Source organism: Rutilus rutilus (assembly GCF_951802725.1).
Source record: "Rutilus rutilus genome assembly, chromosome: 23".
Lineage (NCBI taxonomy): Eukaryota > Metazoa > Chordata > Actinopteri > Cypriniformes > Leuciscidae > Rutilus > Rutilus rutilus.
Genome location: NC_140233.1, coordinates 4407918 through 4422009, shown reverse-complemented (window position 1 = coordinate 4422009; position 14092 = coordinate 4407918). Strand labels below are relative to the sequence as shown.

General features: G+C 40.1%; 1 long non-coding RNA gene across 2 annotated transcripts in view; it reads right to left on the bottom strand.

The window, feature by feature from the left end:
• Positions 1–13869, bottom strand: part of LOC311283362 — a 29891-nt gene extending 16022 nt beyond the window's left edge. For both annotated transcript variants that reach the window (XR_014626052.1, XR_014626053.1), the window contains exons 1-2: positions 9809–13869; positions 6191–6238 (exon numbers count right to left, since the gene is read on the bottom strand). This is a non-coding gene — a long non-coding RNA (uncharacterized lncRNA). The remainder of the gene's footprint in view (positions 1–6190; positions 6239–9808) is intronic.
• Between the last annotated feature and the right edge of the window lie 223 nt (positions 13870–14092).

The window sequence follows — 14092 nt, the reverse complement described above, 5'->3', positions numbered from 1 at the left end:
TTTTTATTGTGAAGCACCTTGGGCAACAGCTGTTGCATTAATTGTGCTATATAAATAAACAAATGAAATAAACAACTGAAATTAAATTAGAAACAGGATGTGATGTCACAAGATGCGACCCTAAAAAGGACAGAATGCTTCTCTCATCATAGTCGCGAGTTTGCCGTGACTTATCACAAGCCGCGTTTCCATTACCCTTCAAATTGCGCAAATTAAAAATACGGCCAATGGAAACACGTCAATTTCGCCAAAACTCCCATATATCGCAAAAAACAATTACACTCGCATGAGGAGTTCAATTCGAAAAAACGAATATTTCACAAATCTGCAATTTACAGGTCACCTGACGTACGTAAAAGTCGATCATTCTTTAAAGATGGCGCGGTGTGTTTGGACAGAAGACGAGCCCGAGTTCTTTATTAAACTCATAAAAGACAAAAGAATCACTGGAATACTGGATTCTAAACCACAAAGAAATGCCACAATTTATCAAGACTTTCAAGCAGAAATGAGAGAGAAACACCTCATATGAGCCGCTCACAAGTACCAGGGGTTTTCCTTGCCATTAATGCTTGGATAACACACACGTCTCCTTCCATTAACAATAACGGCTTAGAAAATATCACAAAAGGCGTCAGAAGCGCGTCTCCTCGCGGCAGATCTGTGTGTTAGTGTGTGTGACGGAGAGATTCCTGACGCTGTTTTGACTTCACGAGCTCTCAGCTGGTCAGAATACCATCATATGTAGCTACACACACACACAACGAGCGCATTTAGCCTAGAACACAGTGTTTTGGATGTTCGTAAGATCAGTCGCAAAATATACGCAATAAAAGCCGACCAATCTGGGGTGTGTTTCCTGAAAGCATCGTTAGCCAAATATGGGCGCAGGTTCTGTCGTTATCAGACGTTATCTGTGTCTGTGTTTCCCGAAACTATCGTTCTAACAAACATTCGCAAACAGCATCGCAGAGTTGTGTGTTTGAAAGACAGATCTCGACCTGCGGTTAGAAGCAGTTTCTTGTTTGCATGACATGTGGACTCAATAAATCCTGATCTTGAGCAAAATAATCAAGCTGACATTCAGTACAACCTGTGCCTTTTATTTAGAGTACATACAAATGTCATTTACGTCTTTGAGTTTGTCAAGAGATTTAAAGTGTTGTTTTTGAAGAGTGCGCATGTGTGAACGAGCTCTAGTGTAAGAACGAGTCTATGATTGAATCTGGAAATAAAGTAAAATAACTGAGAAAAATGAGAAATAGTCCTCAGATGTCATGTCTGTATGTTTTATAGCGAAACAACTAGCGCTAATTTGATCTCAAACAGATTCATTAAAAGTAGTTATCACTCCACCACGTGGATTGAACGACCACGTGGTTGAACGACCAGTTTACGACAATATGGTTTCGGGAAACAGTCGTGACTCGCTAGTTGATTTCTTCAACGATGCATCGCACTATGATAGTGAAGCAGCGAGTTACAGCGTGTACGGGAAACACACCCCAGGTTGTGTTTATATCCCTATGCCTTTAGGTTCGGTTTTAAAAGGCCAATGTGAACGCTAAGCAGACCAGAACGAAATGTTTTTCTTTTTTGGTTCGAACCAAGCGAACCCGAACTACAAGTGTGAACTTCAGCACCAGAGTTAAAGCTGCAGTCGGCAAGATATTTTTGATCATATTCACTGAAACCGACGCTATGCTCCGACAGAACAACATAAATCAGCTGATTTTAGAAAAAAACCCGCGCCTCTACCTCCACCTGTTATTTGTTTAGCAAAAACCCACCGCTCCCAGTTCTTCTGGTCCAATCAGCGCAGGGCTATGTGAGATCTGACTGTCAATCACAGGTCGTGCACACGCCTCAGATCCCCCCCTCCCCCCTCACGCACGTTACAATATCACATCCAGTGTTGCCAGATTGGGCGGGTTCCCGCCCAATTGGGCGGTTTTGAATTTGATTGTGCGGGTAAAAAAGGATTTGGGCGGGTGGACAAAATTTGGGCTGGTTTGGGGTCAGTTCGGCGGTTTTCAAACATCTACATTTTAAAGTCTAATTGATTAAAAAACTAAACTAAAGTGTGCATGTAGTCCATAAAATCAGTCATCATTCATGACATTACTGTACACACACGCGCGCCCATGCAGAGTCAGCTGGCGTTAGTGTTGACATCACCGACGAGCACGCACTTCTAGCCAATCAGTGATCAGCAGGCAGATGCGATTGAGCGCGATAAGTTGTAGCTGTATATTCAAGTGATCGCTAATGCCAAAGTTTTATCTACACAGTAAAGAGTAAGATAGTGAGCAACTCTAAAAACGTACACCTGGTGGGATAGATGGTGAATATAACTCTGAGGAGAGCACAGTTGAATGACTTGAAATTAAATGAAATATGGGACGTGAAATATGTCCATGGCCATGTGCACACTAACCTAACCTTACCAGAGACATCGGCAACTTTTACACCGTCCAGACTGCACAATACTCGACCCTGACAGCTGCTGAAAAAGGTTTGAATCAACGATGAATGAGTTTGACTGCTAAATTCTGCGTTATGTTCTGCAATGTGTACTTCTGAGGGTTAAAGTAATCGGTTCATTTCTTGATTGCCGTTTTGACAGTGTCCATCTGGACATTTTAGTCATATTGGCTATAATTCTCCTTTATTATTGCCCTGTTTTGATCTGTTTTCCTGGAATTTTATTTTTTATTTTATTTTATCATTGTTATTTTGTTTTAAGAAGATAAAAATTGTGCTTATCAACCTTGAATGACATGGTAATGAATTTATATCATATTATTTTGGCGGCAGTAAAATTTTGGGCGGTTTTTTCTTGTAGTGGGCGGGTTTTGGTGAGCTTTTGGGCTGGAAATCACCGTCCCAATCTGGCAACACTGATCACATCATAGACTGTAAAAAAATATGGACGACGCCCCTTCGCTCTCTTCCATTGGTGAGAAGTGAAGCCGCCAGTGTCCCGATATGGCGCTGACATCTAGGGACCAGACCTGCGCAGTAGCGATCTCGGGACCAGACCTGCGCAGTCGTGAGCAGGAAGTAAAGCCGCGAAATCAAGGCCCCGCCCTCACTCTCGGTGTGAAATAATTAATTATAGAAATTTTGATATTAAATTTAAAGCTTCAATCTCCTCAGTCCTCCGAAGATCCCGAAAAAAGTGCTTTAGTGACTACTTCGCTCAGAGAACCTGTCAATCACAGCTGTCAATCATGACGTCACACCACCGTTTTTAGAGCATCGAATAACTAACTTAAAAAAACGTATTTTAAAAACAAACACTTGAATTTACATCAGCGTGATAAAAACTACAGTAAATGACAGAAACCACTTTCGGAAAAAAGATATTTGAAGTGTAATTAAATTGTTTAGTTGGTCTCAAGTCCCGTTGAATAACACGGGGAGGCGGGGCTTATGACCTATACTAGGACCAGTCACCGGGGGGGGGGCGATCGAGACGCTTTGGCTTCACTTTTCAGGACTTGTGCGGCACACGCTTGTATCACATACACACGCCTGAAGTTCGCAGGTGTGTTGGATTGTACGACGCGTGATGGCGGAGAGAAAATCTATCTTGCTATGGGTAGATTAGCCAGGGCGGCCTTCCTCCGAGTCCATGGTGTTGATCGATGCTGAAGAGACGGGCGCGTTCACGGAAAATCTGGTGCACACACACACTGACGAGCGCGAACTCGATGGGAGGGTGCTCGCTGGTAGCGGGGGAGGGGCGTGACAGTTGTAAACATTCAACATTTCGGCTAAGCCCCCTCAATCTGCCAGACTTGCCGACTGCAGCTTTAATTTGGAAGTGGTTCGAGATCCCCTGAAAGCGCGGCTCTCGGTCCGCGGGGTTCGTTTTAATCCAAGCAAACCTCCTAAATCTGTTAAATACGTCCACAGCGGCTGCGCTGGAAGAGGTTTTACTCTGTCGGACTCAACAAGTTCTCCGTTTACTCACACATTCAGTGATGCTGTTAAAAGCCCTACTAGTTTTCATGGAGGACGTTAGAGAAGGTCATGTTTCACAGGCATACTTTCTGATTTTAATCCTGTCCGAATCCATGTCCGTGTTTTCCTAAAGCCCCATTCGGAAGGTAATAGAGATGCGCTATAGTTAAAATGGCTTTCTGTCTTGTATTTCATCTCAAAATGATGGATGTCATTTGAAATAAGAGGAAATAAGTGAATACAGCCTCTTATTTACACAAAGCTGCAACAAAGCTAAGTATATTACTGGCATAATTACGGCCCATTTCTAATGTTTACGTGCTTTTCTTCTCTTCCTTTGAGTCGGTGATATGAAATAATACTGTTCTTCCAGCATTTCAGTAATAAAAAGTCTAGGCTAGATCTTTAAAATGCATCCAAAGCGCAGTGGTCAAAAAGGATTTAAACAGTGAATCTCTTCTTCTCAGAGATGTGGATTCAGACAGAGATTAAATCACAGCATGTGATTGGTGTTTGTCAAAAACAGTAGGTCATTCGGCCGGGGATTTTTACACAGGTGTTGTTGGGAGAAAAACACTGACTTTCTGGATTCAGGCAATAAAATCAGCAACTAGCCCCTGCAAATGTTGAATATATACTATACGACCCCATTAGAAACAATTACCGTCCGAACAGGGCTTTATACTAACGTTTTTTTGACCTGTTTGCTCACAAATCTTCCAAAACGCGATATACAATCTATTTATTCATTGAATTTTTATACCATCCGTACACTCTGAAAAAATGCTGGGTTGTTTTAACCCAATTTTGGGTCAAATATGGACAAACCCAAATGTTGGGTTAAAAATGTAATTTAAATATTTAACCCAACGGCTGAGTTTGTCCATATTTGACCCAAAGTTGGGTTGAAACAACCCAGCATTTTTTAGAGTGTAAAGCATGCGGAAGATTGGTGAGCAAACAGGTTCTCACACGACAGCATCAAACTTCTGTCACGCTGACACACGTTGACCCCAGGGGATCTTCTGAAAAACTTTCAATTGTTTTACTCAAAGTCAACGAAAACCGAGCAGGATGCATTTTTTGTTATATAAGATTAGTACTGACTGTCATATGAGGATCAACTGACTTTGTTGTGTATTTTCAACAGTGTAAATATGAAAAAGAACTTTTATATTGATTCAATGGATTAATTGCATTTAAAAAAAAAAAAAGTGTCATGAATTTATTGCATTTTGCGGAAAAAATGATCCGTTTTTATAATCAATCTTTGAAAATCAAAATCTGGATTTGAATTTTTGATGTTATTATAACCTAAAGATGCTATGTGAAAGTTCGTGGTTTTCATCTTGCCACTTTCTTGGTAAAGATAGAAAACACATTTTTACTCAAATTAATCAAAGTGGATTCATCACGTCTTCAAATAGATTGCAGAAACTGCGAAGACTGGCCATTTTAATGCTCACTTACGTGGGTTTATTATAAACAACCAATTCTATAACCTCGTGTCACTTTCAATAGGGTTTTAAAGCTAAATTAGAGTTACATCAATAAGTAAGTCATTAAAAGACACGCACGACCTTCTGTAACACACACTCTCATCTCTGTGATGATCTGCGCTCATGCCGATGTCGTGATTATCGTCGAGATGATAACGTGATGTTATGTATTTCTATCGATGCCTAAATTCATCCGCAGTGGTCAGGTGGTGCGAGCAAGAGCTCTCAGGTTATTACAAGCTCTACCAGGACGTGAACGCTTTCTACAATTTAATTACGTGAACGCACTATAAACACAGACGACAGTGATAAGAATTGTAACTCAAACATTGTTTAGAAAACTAGTCCCGTCCGAATAGTGATGATTCAACTCTATTACAGTGAATTTTGACACGTGCTTTGTGATTATTGTGATCTCGGGCCGGGTTCAGCAGTGTCAGGGCCGGACTCTAGAGGGCGCCACTGTCAGGTGCAAAAGAATGAGACGGTTTCCCTTCAAAGCCCATTATATTCATCTCACGCTCCGAAAAACTGTAATATATATTAATAAATAAATAAATAAATCAATGCATTTCAGTGTAACACCGACTGAAGTTTAGAGGAGAGACCATCCAATAACGTGACTACATGTAGGCTAGTTGTTAAATGCGCAGGCAGTTATTGTATAAATAAAAGATTTGATTATTATTAATCACAGAAAAGAAAATAATATCCGTACTGACCTGTGCAGCGCTGCATCTCGATTGGTCCATTTCAAGCTTCCCCTCTGCCTATGGAAAAACACATAAAAAATGTAGAATTATGACTTAAATTCATTTGCTTGCTTAAAAAAGCACAGTTTATACATATAATATTTCAGATACTGCTGTATTCGTGATATTTCACTTTACTTTATCCACGCGAGATGCATTTTAAAGCACAACATCTATTTTTTAATAATTAAATCACGCTGCTCGTACATTTTTTATTTGTTTAATGAACCATAGCCATCAATATGCTTAATTGATCACTGCAGCAGAGATTTATTTAGTGAATTATTGATCAAAGATCAACAAAAGGTGAAGTAATTAGTGATTATTAAATTTGCTGATCATGAAAAAAATAGATCGATGTGGATAAAGAGATAAAATGCGAATATGTCATTCAAAAGAGACGTCCTGAGAATTTTCAATCGAGCAATTCTGCAAATAAAACCGGCGTAACGTTAGTTGGAAAAATGCCAAACGATTTCTGATGCGTTTGAATGCAACTAAACATGAGCTTGTACAAATAGTTGCCATAACATAAAACAAGAAATACAGTATAGTCGTATTGTATAATCCAATGAATTCACATGCACACTTTTAATATGAATGATGATTTCCCCAAAACAATATGATTTTGCAAGATTATACAGGAACAAGTTATGCGTGTAAATTTTTTGACATGCTTTATTATGTGAGTGTTTTAAGACAGAGATCGTATTTTACATAAGTATTTTTAAACATAAATTCAAAAATTATTGTGACCTTTAAAGCCAAAGATACTTATTTTATATGCTTTTTCATGACTCTAATCTATAGTTTTGCATATGAGCTTGATAAACATGTAAATGATGGGTCTGTATTAATATTAAGTTATGCACATGCACACTCTTGTACTCTTTCTTTTGTCTCACTTTTCCTCAAAACATTTGGTGCATATTGCAAAAACACGGAAATATGCGTAAATCTATTTTGCCGATGACAATCGTGCAGTAAACTTTATAAAAAGCAATAAATCTGTCAGCAAACACAAAACGATCCTGATGTTTGTGGGGAAAGTTCGGACTTTGGAGAAGATGCAATATATATTTCATTGCGGCTAATGTGATGAACGCATATTTAAAATAGCGTATTATATATATTTGCAGTATATTTAAAGTTACACTGTTAATGTCCCGAACACATTACATGCAAAACAGCAGAAACAAAGACAACTACGAATGCAATAGGATTAAAAATACTTAAACGGATTAAACCGAAAATAAACTGAGATAGAATAAATGTGCAGTGTATCATAAAAACCGTGAAATATTAAGTTCTGGTTATTTTGGGACTGAACTGGCTTCAATACACTATCTAATAGACAATAATACACTCCTACACTTAAAGGTTTATGTATGTTATAATATCTGCAATTCTGATCTTTGTTCGTTTGCAAGTTTAGTTTGAGATAAACATACTGAATATTTTTTAAATGATAATTTTAAAAAAGGCGAGTACACACACATGCGCAAGAACACACACATCTATTTTAGCATAAAATTATACATTTTATATAGAGCTAATTATAATTCAAACGGACGAACTCTAAACCTTAAACGAAACTTTAGCATTTTTAGATGTAAAAAAACAAAAAAGATAATTTATTTAATCTATGGATCTCTTTTATCCAAATGAAGAAGTAAGTAAAAGTGTGTGTAAACACTGATGTAAGCTAGTATTTCTGTGTTCAACAATGTGCACAAAATAAATGCAAACAGATTTAAATTTTTTTAAATAATCACAACAGCGTTTGTGTACGTGTGTGTTTTTAGTAAATAAACTTGCTTAATAGAAAACGAGTGTTTTAAAATGTAGTGTTTAATCTCGTCAGTCATTTTTTTATCCATATTGACTAGAAGTATCGATAGAGCTCGTTTCACACACTGCATCAAAATGGTGGACTTGAACTTCACACACACACACACACACACACACACACACACACATTGAAACCCAAACTACTGAGGAATGAGACCCCCTCATTGCAGACACCATGTGTGTGTGTGTGTGTGGGTGTATGTGTGTGTGCCCATGAGGGAGGCCAATCGAGTTTGAAAATATTTAGAAATATCCCAAAATTAAATTTAAAGTTGTGTGCTAAATTCTTTCCATAATAAATATGTATTTTTGAAGCACTTCTGTGTGTGTGCGCCTGAGGGTGAGCAATCGGGATGCAAATGTTTAGAACTTTCCCAAAATTCCATTTAAAGTTGATATGCTAAGTTTTTACTCTAATAAATATGTATTTTTGAAGTACTTCTAACCGTGTGTGTGTGTGTGTGTGTGTGTGTGTGTGCTCTGGGCGCAAACACACATTTCACAATTAAAAATGTTTGAAGTCCCTGTTCTCAAGTCGCAAAGTCAGCAAATTCAACGACAGGTAAAGTCACACACACACACACACACACACACACACACACACACACACACACACACACACACACACACACACAATCCGGGAATCCAATTGAATAATTCCACACCCACAACGAAAGTTATATCAGGAGTATTTGGCTGGAAGGCATAAATCTACACCACATGCATCACAACAAAACATCACATTTATTGTCCTAAAAACGGTCTGATAATTAATAAAAAAAAAAAAAAAAAAACATGCCTTTACAGAAAATACAGTCCGGAATTATTACAATATTAAATAAATATGGGTCACGATTCCTAATTTATTGTCAACTTATTTAGGGAATATATTTATAAAATTAACTTGTCTTATTAATTATTTAATTAAATTAATAAAAACCCTTATGCATATGTATGTATGAATTATATTTAAGATTTAGGGATGCCATATTGTCTTTAAAACGTAAAAATTATTTAAAAAAAATATAAAATCTAAAAAGCTATGAAATGAATCATAAATGTGTTATAGCATAACGATCAGGATTATTATATCATAATATTGTTGATTTTTAAATGCATTATGCAAATAAAAAAATAACCTTAATAGAGCGAGTTTAAAGTTTAAATATTTGTGGTTAAAAAAGCACCTAAAAACAAATCACGGTATACAATGGCAATTAAAAATAAACATACAAAATATTGCATGCACTAAATAAAAATCACAGTTGATCAAAGGCCCATCGCTGTAACTCAACAGAGGCCAGATACAAAGAGTGAAGCCAGGCCTCTTCTACCCATTATAATTTAGAAGAAGAAAAAAACAAACATTTTGACCCAAATATAAATATGAACAAATACCTCTTTCGCGGTGTTGCATTTAATAAAACAAGAAAAGTTTCGCAAACACAGTAAAGCATCATCTCAACATGGTTGAAAAGTATCAGCATTCGTATACTTGTAAATTGCAATGCATCCGAATGAGGTCAGATGTAATCTGCAATACATTTACTGCGTTTACACGCGTTTCGGAATAATATTGCGTGATGCTTAATAAATCTGCAAATGCACAAACAAGTGTGTCATCCGTGCGTTTTAATCCTTCAGAAATGCATGTTTTAGCAATCTGTGCATCGGAGAAGAAAGAAAAAAAGCATGCACACACACACACACACACACACACGCACTGCTGTGACTTACACACATCTGCGAGGACGTCAGCGTCCGGAGGCAGTGCTTTCCTCAGGCCTCTTTTTCTTCGGATGTTTTTCTGCAGAGAGAAAAGGGCTGCTATTCCTCGAGCCGTCCCGTTCCGCTTTCCCGGTCTGGAATTCCCGTGTTCCCCTCGACAGGCTCTGGCTGGGATCGTCTGGGCCTCTGGAACAATAGGAGGCCTCCGGGGCGTCTGGGAGGCGTGTGTGAACCCCGTCTGCGGACCGGAGCGCGTCTCGCTGAATGCTGCGTGTTAGCAAACACACAATTAGCGTGTCTGTCGCATGCAAATGGTCCACATGCGATCGGCTCTCGGAGGCCCGAGGAGTGTTGAATAAACGCCCCCCCCCCACCTCCTCTTTCATGATCCTCTTTTTCTGCGTCTTCCCCTCCCCTTCGCAACCATCCTTCACTTTTTTCTGCCATAGTTGCATGGCGTTTTCCTTACACTCCCAACGTGAAGATCACCGATTTTTCAGACACCTTTTAAGAGCAACTGGCACCTGTCCCGTATCGGAAAACCAGAATTCCTCGGAACGGGTCGGGAACGGATCAGGTCGGTGAGGTTTTCGGCACCCCGAAGGGCCTGGCGCGGGCTTCGGGTCGAGGCGGATTCGCCCGCTCGCTGAAATCGGAAAAGAAACGTGTCAAAATACCGACTCTGTGAAGCAAACCTGGCTAAAAAAAATCTTCAATCAGGTGCATGGAAAAGCTCAGGAACGTGTTGGAAAAGCGGGAGCGTTTTAGCAGGTTTGTGGAGGAGCCTCTGTCGCGCTTTAGTCAGGAGGCCCTCGTGGCAAAAAAAAAAGGTTTCTTTTCTTTTTTTTTTCCCTCTTGCACGCTCTAAAACCTCCTTTCCAGTGGCTCTCCACCTTGCGTGCGGCACGAAGACAGCGGAGCTCGAGGAACCCGTACGGGAAGCCAAAGAACGGGGGAGAGGGAGAGAGATATGAAACTGGAGACGTAGAGGGGTGAAACTCCTCATCAGACGTCCCACATGGCCTTGCACTTCAGAGAGAGAGAGAGAGAGAGAGAGAGAGAGAGAGAGAGACAAATAAAGAGAGAGAGAGAAGTGGGAGGGCGGAAAAGCAGCAAGTCCAGAGCAGGAGAAAGACGGAGAGAGGGAGAGAGAGAGAGAGAGAGAGAGAGGGAGTGTGACATAGATACTCCTCCCCCAGCGCGCAGACTCAGTGTGTTTTCCCACACACACACACACACACACACACACACACACACATGGATAATCCCAGCAGAAAGAAAGAAAGAATGAAAGAAAGAGTAGAAATGCAGCAGAAGAACACTGTAAAACTGTCTGAAACTTTTGAACTCCACACCGTTTCTGAACGTAAAAGCTCATCTTTCCCACAAACACTCATTCGGTTGCTTTAAAGGTTTGCTTTAATAGTGCACTTTAACATGAAAATCAAACGTCGTACACTAAGTGTAGATCTCTGAATAATCTTCTAAAACGCATGTGTGCCCGAACGCAGAGCACCCATTTTGAATTCTGGACGTTGCAACGTTTTTTTTTTATTGAATAACAGCGTAAACTGTGGTGTATTCCTCAAATAAAGCTTCATATGACTTCAGACGACTTGGAATATAGCGTACGAGTCATATGGACGACTGTTGTGGAAGGTTTGGAAGCACATGGTGAGTAAATAACGAAAGATTTTAGATTTTTGTCTTTTCGACTTTGAGGATAATAAACTCTCAAAAAACAATTGTCATTTCCAAACGGCCATTCATTCTGTGGTGGAAATGACATTTAAGGCAATTTTGGAAATCTTAATTTCATAACTAGCATCGTAAATAATATTTTCACACTTTGCATCATTTCCAGTCATTTCTTTAATCATGCACAGTACAAATATTCCGCTAACAAATGATGTTTATCTTGAGGTTTTCAAGTATACTAACCTTTATCAGGGACAAAAATATGAAAAATTACACCACAATGAATAACATACAGCTGTGATTGATGTAAAAAATAATCATAATTTTCACATTGAAACGGTCAATGCTCATTTCACTTTTTGTTTAGAGAATCATAGTTTTGGATGTTTGGCACTTTAACAAAAAAAAAAAAGAAAAAAAGGATGTTAGATAATAAAAATCAGCCACTGGTTCATACAAGTGCCAGTACTTGAAGAAACACCCACATTCAACCAATCAGAATCTCCGCTCTGGATTTAGACAACAACTCTGACCTTCCAGCCAATGAGAAAGCGGGAAAACGAACAGACTCCGCCCCTTATAACGCTGCTCTCCTCATGTGCCCTCTCTCTCTCTCTCTCTCTCTCTTCTCCTCGTTCATCCCTCCTTCATCCCTCCATCTGCCCCGTTTGCTGAAATCCCTCCCTTGCGGTGACCGAGCGAGGCTGGGAAAGAAAACTGCACAAACACCCACCGTTAGAGAAGTGTCGCTCTCGTTCCCCTTCATTCCTTCCCAGTGTCTGAAATTGTGGCAGGCGCTATTGTAATAAATTAAAAGGAGACGGACAGAGCAAAAAAAAACGTTCTGTTTGCTCTTGTGCTCGCGCCCGAAACCCTCGAGGGTCGGACTCGCTGTGCAAACTTTTTTTCCCTCTCTCTCTCTCTCTCTCTCTCCCGTCGCTCTTCCTCTTTGGCGGCTCGACTAATGAGAGTGCAGGAAGAGAGAAAGCCTGCGAACTGCGAAAACCTCTTGTGGACTTACTCAACACTTGTCTCTGCAGTTTCTCTGGGGACTGAGGGAAGATTGTGCCACTTCAGAAGGTGGGGCTTCTTTCTTAACCAGCGTGTTTCTGTGTCTGAGCGTGCGAATGCTGCGCTCGGACTGATCTAACATGGCCGACGCATTCCCCTTCGGCGCTGGCTCACGTCTGTCCTCGCACGCTAACACACCGACCAGGCCGACGCAGAGTTAATGCGTCCGTGTGAAAAAAAAAACTGTTGGCCTGTTGGACGGTTTTACGCCGTTAAGTTCGGGACCCCGTCGTTTTCCTCCCACGTCACATCTCGCCACGGCTTCTGACCAATCGGTGGCCTCGTTTCTAGGAGGCAGATGAAAAACGTGCACGCTTATATTTCGTTTCTAACTTCAGAGATACCAGACTGCATCCCTAAAGACCGAGCAACGGCTTTTTCTTTTATTATATAGCAGGAAAACTCTGTTTAGTAGCTTTTTTTATTTATTTTTAGCACGGTTTAAGCATTAACTTACAGGTTACTGGCCAACTTCAACACCGCCTTTATGTCTAAACACGGCCCTGTGAACACAACAGAGCAGCGCTTTTAAGATGCATCACACCTAACGTCAAACGTCCATTCATTCACAATCAATGCAATGCAGTGCTATAGCGGAAGAGAAAGAGAAAATGTGTGAAAGAAGCTACGTGCTAAACACACTCGGGTTCCTGATTACACGGCGAGGTTGAATAAATGCCGTGAAACTAGAACACGAGGAGTGTTGAAAACATAATGCTAACGTTGACATGGTGCTGCGCAAACGCTCGCACCTCTCTGAGGCCACGGACAGCACAAAATGGCGGCCGCCTCCATCTCGTAGACGGCGACCCTCTCGTATCTGATGCCTTTATGATCATTTCTGTGAGAAACACACGCAAACAGGAAACAATAAAGATTGCATTGTGAAAAACTCGTGTGTATTTTTTTTTAAACGAGTGTAACAGTAAGTGATGCACGTTTTCTTCTGTACACATGCATGGATGAAACAAAATATTTCGGTTTTCTCATTTAATTTTTGCATTAAAATGTTTAATTAAAGTGCATCAAAATCACCAATTAAATGCATGTTTAATGCATCTGAATTCATTTTAATGCAATGGAATGCAGTGCAGTTTTCTTTCTCTAGAAAGGGAAGCTATATTTGGACAGTTCTCCCATGGATCCTTGTCTTTGCGAAATCATCAGATGCCCCAGACTTTAACTGGACATTGAAAATGAAATAATATGCCAACTAGCACAAATGTTTTGCTGCACATTTCAGTCAGCACTGCATTCTTTGATATCGTGATGTTGGCCTGGCGTCAGGCCGCGTTCGCATGGGTAAGTAACCTGGACGAGGCACACACACACAGACACACACACACACACACACAAGTGTTTGTCGCAACAGGAAATGCTGGACAAATGAAAGCCAGCGAGAAAACAGCCGACAGCAGGAGCTTTGAGAGCCGAGAACTGAGATTCTCTTTCATGTCCGGAAACATAAATACTGTGAGTTTCAATGAAATTATTCTGAAAAATAGCAGCATTGTTTGTTTGTAC